The sequence below is a fragment of the Amblyomma mixtum genome, chromosome 3 (assembly GCF_055824585.1).
Source record: "Amblyomma mixtum isolate Tamu chromosome 3, ASM5582458v1, whole genome shotgun sequence".
NCBI lineage: Eukaryota > Metazoa > Arthropoda > Arachnida > Ixodida > Ixodidae > Amblyomma > Amblyomma mixtum.
The window spans coordinates 328,338,278-328,345,718 of NC_143014.1; the positions used below are offsets into that span (position 1 = coordinate 328,338,278).

General features: G+C 45.8%; 1 pseudogene; it reads left to right on the forward strand.

The window, feature by feature from the left end:
• The first annotated feature begins 2,639 nt into the window (after positions 1-2,639).
• On the forward strand, positions 2,640-4,859 carry LOC149355896 (uncharacterized; annotated as a pseudogene).
• Positions 4,860-7,441: the final 2,582 nt, after the last annotated feature.

The following is a 7,441-nucleotide window of genomic DNA, read 5'->3' on the forward strand; positions in this document are numbered from 1 at the left end:
TCGCTCCATGTGGGTCGGGCTTTAGCCGGAACAGGCAACTATGGTGTGCAAAGTTCCGCGACGGGCTCAGATCAGGGGGGTAAAGCTTAGTAAGGCTGGCTGAGCTAGCAAAGCGGTCCACGCATGTAAGTCGCCATCTTAGACGCCATCTTACAACACATTATTGTGGTAGTCTAGCCACCCTAATTGTGGCCAGCACAGTTTTTTCTCACTTAGTCAAGGATGGATAAAGTTTGAACTTGAATCCGGAAAAATGTGGTGGAGAAAATAATTATATGTCACTCTTACGCGTATTTCCAATGTTGTTAACACATTTTGTAACGTTTAGCGTACTGATTGTGGTCCTTTCTTTTAATATCGGACGATTGTGAACGATGTTCACGAGCAAACTGAGTAACCGCGCTCGGAGTTTCTGTTTTAAACTTCTGCTTTCGACCTGATTTCAGGTTGCTTAAGGGTTGGTTTGGTTTATGGGGTTTAACGTCCCAAAGCGACTAAGGCTATGAGAGACGCCGTAGTGGAGGGCTCCGGAAATTTCGACCACCTGGGGTTCTTTAACGTGCACTGACATCGCACAGTACACGGGCCTCTAGAATTTCTCCTCCAAAGAAATTCCAGCCGCCGCGGTTGCTTAAGGGGAATAAGCTATGGGATCAAGGCGCTCAATGCAAGCAGCATACGACAAAAAGCCACTCGCACTCTCATGCACCACGATGCCACCTTCGTGCGTTGCATACAAGGCAAAAGCTCCAAAAGGATCGGGCATGCCGCGTCATTCGTAAGTAAATGTCGGAAATACTACATCTGCACATTTCACGACAACTATGTACTGCAAAGCGTGTGAATGAAAATGTCCCTTTCTCGGAACCCTCGAGATTAAAAGCCGGATGACACCAGGCGAATCAACCTCGCTGTCGTTTACTTTTTCACGGCATTAGGCTTTCTTAACGCCATTGATCCAATATGCTTTACAGAGTACACATTGGTGCTACTTATAAAGGATGTAGACGTTCTTGCTTAAACGCGTTTCGTATTGCGTTTTGCAGCACTAATGCATGCGTTAAGTAAAGGTGACAATGCTGAAATGAACGGCCGCGCAACGACAACAGCACAAGAAAAGGACAACACATGCGCACACTACCGACTGTTTATTAGACGGCAAAGAGGCACACTTAGAATCCTCAGTTCAAGCATATGACACGGCGTATCATCGCTCCAAACACAGCCAGTGACAGGAAGTCAGCATTAAAAGAAGACAGCATGCATGTAATCGCAGAACCCTGTTTTTCCCGTGCATAATGTATAATGTACTAGCGATACTAGCTTCTGATAAATGGTTTTTGAAACCAAAGAGAGGAATAAAAAAATTCCCAGCAAAAGCACTGTCGAGCATTCATAGCAAAAGCAGTGTCATACATTAGAAGCAAAAGCAGTCAGAAACCTAAAAAAAAACACCACCACGAACAACCAAGCACCGGCAATTTAGTGCGCAGAATGCTAGACAAGAAACGAAGGTTTCTCGAGCGGTACATCCTTGTTTCAATCATTCGTGATGAAGGTCTGGATGAGCTTGTCCCTCGCCAGAAAAGACACGGCACCGTCTTCCTCGGGGAAGGAGAAAGATAAACAAAAAATTAATGGGGGCCGGAGTAGTTTAACATTTCTTATAACAAAACGCTAATCATTCGAAATAAACCAGGTGGAACAGTTTCTCCATTTACTTGAGAATTCGTTTCCTTTAGGAATTGTTTTCGTCTTCTTTGGTGCCAAGGAAAATTTCCTACGTGTAGTTTTAATCGGCAACAGTGGACATGCATAATCCCGTGCGCTCGACGGGCGAAATACATTCCAAGCGCGTCACAATCGCAGTACTCGCCTTCAGATAACAATTCAGAATAAACAAGGCATCCACATGGAGTTACGATAGGTATGCGACGCTGCACACGATCATAAATGCTCCAAACGCAACGATTTTCGCGTTGTCTACAGCATGTTTACAGTAGTCGAGGGCGTGGTCGAAAGCTACACTGCATGCCGCCATCTTCTCACGGACAACGCTGCCAGGTTCCAACACCGTTCTTTGTCCAAATTTAGCAAGTGTCTAAAAGCTGGAAACACACAAACCATTGTATCATGGCAGCGTTCATGCGTTGCCCGCTGGCTTGTATGGGCTCAATGTGCAGCGTTCCCTCTAGAGTCAGTATATTAACTGTATGGCTCAGATAGGCTGTTTTTATCGGTCCGACCCAATGTAGTCATTGGGAAAGTGGAAGGAGAATGTGAAACACCGCACAAATCAAGTCGAGGGCAGCATTTTGTTTGCTTGTATCCTGAAATTCGTTTATTGAATAACTCCCGTTCCTGTGCGCCGATTCCTGTAATTCTTTATTAGTCAGCAACTATGTGACGTAAAGAATCACCTTAAGTGTAGGCGGCATCTCTTCAGGCAGTGTTTCAGAGCCCCTTTAATACTGTATTTACACGGGCGCTCTTAACTACAGTTAAGGTAACTACGGTTCTCCGTAACTATTGTTAGCCGTGCTCACACGACAATCCAAACCATAGTTACGCCACTAACTGCAGTTAACGTAGCCGAGCTGGCTAACTACTGTTTGCGGCTAACTACTGTTTGCGACAAGATGGCGGCGCCCGCGGCAGCAGAAAGGCCGATGTCAAGCGAGTCGTCCTCCCAGAGGCGTGTCAACTGGCCTGATGCAACAACAACGGCCTTGATACGCATCTGGGAGGACCATCTCCCTGCGCTGCGAGGCAACACGCGCAACGCGCGAATATACGCAGCGATCGCGGACGCGCTGAACGCCGGGCTTGCGCCGGGCGAAGGCCCATACACTGCCAAGCAAGTCAAGCAAAGATGGACAACCTCAACAAGAAATACCGGTAAGTGCGATCTTAAACGAATAATACTCGTGCAATATCGCTTTCTTGGTGTTGTTTACTCAGTGCAACAAGCTATTGAAGAACTCTGGTGCAACTGAGCTATAGCCCCCCATGTGCGGCAGTAGCACATGTCGCTAGCGATTACTGGTGTCCGATACGATCTTGCAGATATGTTATAAAGGTCGTAAAGTTTTCGAGAGTAAGGACATATTACAGAGGCAGCAAACACGTCACTCGGCGTATAGTCGTTCTAATTTGACTTCGCTCGTGCACGCGTGCATCGAACTGCATGACAACTTCATCCTCCGTTTGTGTTGTTATTGTCTACGATCTGCGTCGCCATCAGCGTCGGTATTTCATCTTCGGTACGCGTCGGCATTGCACGCACGCGTCAGCGTTTCAGGCCTCCTGCTATGGCAGTAACTGAGCAGATTTATTTATGTCTTTCATATAACTTTTCCGCGTTCCACTCTGCACTGCCTCACAGATACTTGAATGCGATTAGCAGAACCATAATACGACAGTTGCGGCTTCACTTTCAAAACTGCAACCGGTAGGATTAAAGCAACATCGTAAATTTAAACTGCACTAATTTCACCAGCACATGTGCCTGCTGGTTAGGCACATAATTGTGAAATATTAATCTCGCAGTGCTGAATGCACAGTGGCCTTTAATGCACTGAAGATAACTGCTGAGACTGTGAACTGCTCGGATTGCAATCTTCAATGTCTTTTATTTAAGCAGTACAATTATTTATTCAAATGATTTCCATTTTTTCAGGCAGCTGAGACGGACGCGCACTGCTACAGGCTCACCCGGTGTGCCATGGTTGTTCTACTGGCAGCTCCACAGTTTTCTTGGGTACCTGCCCATCAACGATGATAGGCGAGTTGAGGAAAATATGGAGGTGACTTGCTATTTGTAACATTGCCTATCAGTTCATGAAATCACTGCACAATTCCATCACTACCCATTTCTCAGTGCACTGCGTACTTCGATTTACGACAGGCTTGCCAGTGGCAGACAGTAAAGAGCACATTTGGGAGTTGTGCAGAGTAAACCACTCCCACAACCATGAGCATCGGCAAAGCAGAGCAAAAATGGCACTTGCCTCTTGAAACCATGTACAGACACGGCCGCGTTTCGATGGAGGCAAAACACAAAAGGCCCTCGTGTGCTGTGCGACGTCAGTGCGCGTTAAAGATACCCAGGTGGTCGAAATTATTTGAGCTCTCCACTATGGCACCTCTTTCCTCCTTTTTTCTTTCACTCCCTCCTTTCAGTTAAGTAAACCAATATGTGCGATATTTACTGCGCCATTTCCTTTCTTCATAGACCAAAAAAGACCTCTTCAACCTCGGTGCCATGCTGAAATGCCCACCTCACCGTGGCCGTCAATAGCTTCTGTTTTTCTCAATATACTGTGGCAGCTGGTGAGTGCATTTCTTTAGGATGCCTTTAACCTCTCCTTTAAAATCTTAAAAGCATGCTGTTTTCTGTGTTGTGTCATGTGCAGCTGCCAGTCGTCAATGAGGCACCTGACGGTGCAGAAGTGGTGATGTCGTGGGAGGACGGGCTTCCAGAAGCAAGCAGAGAGGACCACCTGCAAAATGCTGCCAGTTCCGCCAGCTGCAGCACCACTCCTGTGGTACATGCACTGGCAATTGCAAGTGGCAGCAATGGCGGTGGAGGAAGCAGTGCGGATACTGCTGGGACAAATTGTAGCAGACCCAAAACTCAAAAGAGTCGCCACAAAAGACCGGCAACCACTGTGCAGCAGCTGATTGCCCTCCACAAAACAGAAGCAGAGGAAGCAGTACGGGCCGAACGAAAAGCCCATAAAATGCGCAAAAAAATGGTCCGCCTTCAAGGAGAAGCGAACGACATTAACGCAAGCATGGTCAGGCTTCTAGAAAGATTCCTTGAGAGAGGAAGCAGTCAGTCACAAAATAAAGAGTGATTACAAGTGCTTGTTGGTTTGCAGTTTGTGATGTATTCTTTTGACGGCTTCCTGGGTGCTGCCATATTTTTCACTGGACTGTCACGTGCATCTCACCCTAGCACGGCTTAAGAGGCAATGGAATCAGTTTCTGATACTACAAAGAGGAGGCGTTTGGACAATGCAGACCGATGCAAAGGTATTTAGCAGCATGTGATGATATGAACAAAGCTCTTTTACGTCTGGAATTTTATACTGTGGTTTAAGCAACAAATTACTGTGGGGGCTGACTACCACAGCAGTGTGCAGTATACGTATTGACAATGGGTGTGTGTACACTACAGAAGAATATAGGTGTGGGTGCAATGAACGAATAAGGTTGTGGCAAGAAATACTGCTGTTGCTCCTAGGGTATCGCTCCACATACCTTTCCACAGTGAACTTCCTGCTGTTGCCTATTCACTGATCATCATTTGCAAGGGGCGTTCATCTTTCTTCCAACCAAATGGGCTGGCTGTCTTTAGGGTAAGTGATAGCGTGCGGGGAGACTCTGGGGAATATTAATGATAGCAAAATAGTACTGACATGAAAATGCACAGAGAAAGTTTACTTTTGCTCAACAAACAGAAAATGCAATAGTATCTATCACACTGCACTTTCAAAAACTGTGAGTGCGAGACTAAAAGCTTTTTGAACTGGTAAAACAGGAGCATATAGGCCAGTAATACACAAATATTGCGAAGAAATACACAGCAAGCAATAGAGAGCAACAGACAATGCACAGATCATGCTACAAAATTACAAAATGAAATAGCACAATGACAGTGAATCAGCAAAAAAATAGCAATACTCAACAACAATGAATACTATAAAATGTGAAACTTGTGGGTTTCTAAGTGGACACAGGCCACCACCCACCGCGGGTTCGAGCTTCGCGCGAGCCAAGGGCCCCGATCAGCCGCGCTGGACCCCGCTGGACAGGCTCGAGCCGCTGCAGGTCAAAGGACACGTGCGGGCGAGCTCGAGTAAGCACTGGTCCGAACGGCAAAGGCCGGCACGGACAAACAGTAACGTACGCACCTTACGCTGTCTCGGAGGGATCTCTCTCTGGGCCCCGCTCGGACGGTCGCGCGGTGCGCGGCCAGTCAAACGGGTCCCGAAAATCCCGCCAAAAGGCGCCAATGGCAAAAGCCCTTGGGGAGCCGGGGCGGAGCTGTGGCCAAATGACAGTGATTAGTCACTTAGCCGCCTCTCCACCGCCTGAGGCGGGAGCAAGGGAAAGAGGAGAAACAACGCGGGAAGCCGGCACAGCCGCTCAAAGGCAACGGCGGAAAGCCAGGATTCCCACAAACTTAAGCTATAAAAATGGGAGCGTAAACCAGCTTTTCATTATTGTGTACCAGCAAATTGTTTATTTACTGGAAGGATTGAGATCTGCATGATTTAACAGGTTTGTCAGCGAAAGTAGTGTGTAGGTGAAGGACTGTTTGTCGCAAGAAGGGCTAGTGGTTGGTACAAACCGCAGCTTTTTACAGCTTAACGTGAGCCTAACTGTACAAATGATAGATTTTCATGCTTTCGAAAGAAAGTTTTGTGGGATATTAGTAAGGTATGTGAGCTCTGTGTAAACAAATTATTCTCTAGTAGTGTTCCCCTTCTCAAACTATATTTTGTCACAGGTGTAAAAGACGAGCTTAACAGTCAGCAGTATGCTTCGTCAAGTTCTTTCTTGTCCTTCCTTTGCTTTGTGCTGCATTTCATCCTTACATATGACCCACTCACCGAAACCTCTGGCTTAAAACAGTTAACCTCCGAGTATCATTCCACCTGCCTCACCCTGGCAAAGCAGCAGCCTCTGTATCAAGTAATCTCGCTACAAGGCTTTCATTTGGTTTGTAGTTAAATGGGTTTCCTTTATGGCAAGTGAGTGTTCCAGCTGAGCTTAGGGGACTTAAAAGTAAAAAATTAGTTCTGACATAAAACTATACATGTCTGATATACGTTGCTTACAAGTAGTTCATTGCAAACATATTGCACTACACTTTCTTCAATGTCTTGTTTTTTAGCAGCAGTCATTTTAAAAGCCATGAATGTTGACACATTGAACTGGATTTATTGATGCTTGGTTACCAGAGCCTGTGTTCATGAGTTAATGCAGAAGCACATGAGAATTTTTGTTATGGGGAAATAATTACGCATGTGTTGTCTGAACCATTAATAAAGGAAACAAATCTGAACTTGGAGGCAGATGAAATTCTACTGGAATAAATTTGTGCGAATGATGCCATAATGAGGTTCCTAGCATTCCTGAAATGCTAGGTAACAGCAAGGGGTATACAGTCGTGCATCAATTTTAATGAATTATTTGGTTCCCGGGCAGTACTGTTCATTAGGAGAATCATTCGCAACAATAAATCATGACGAAGCAACACAACAACAAAAATCTCCCTATCAATGGTACATAATGGTTGACGTGCGCAGTATAAAACTTTCACACTGTGTTTTACCGGTGGCCAAAGTAAAAATACAGGACTACAAACATATTGTTGCAGACATGGTGTTACAAGGGGTTAATTCCAATGGCACAATGACTATGTATCCCA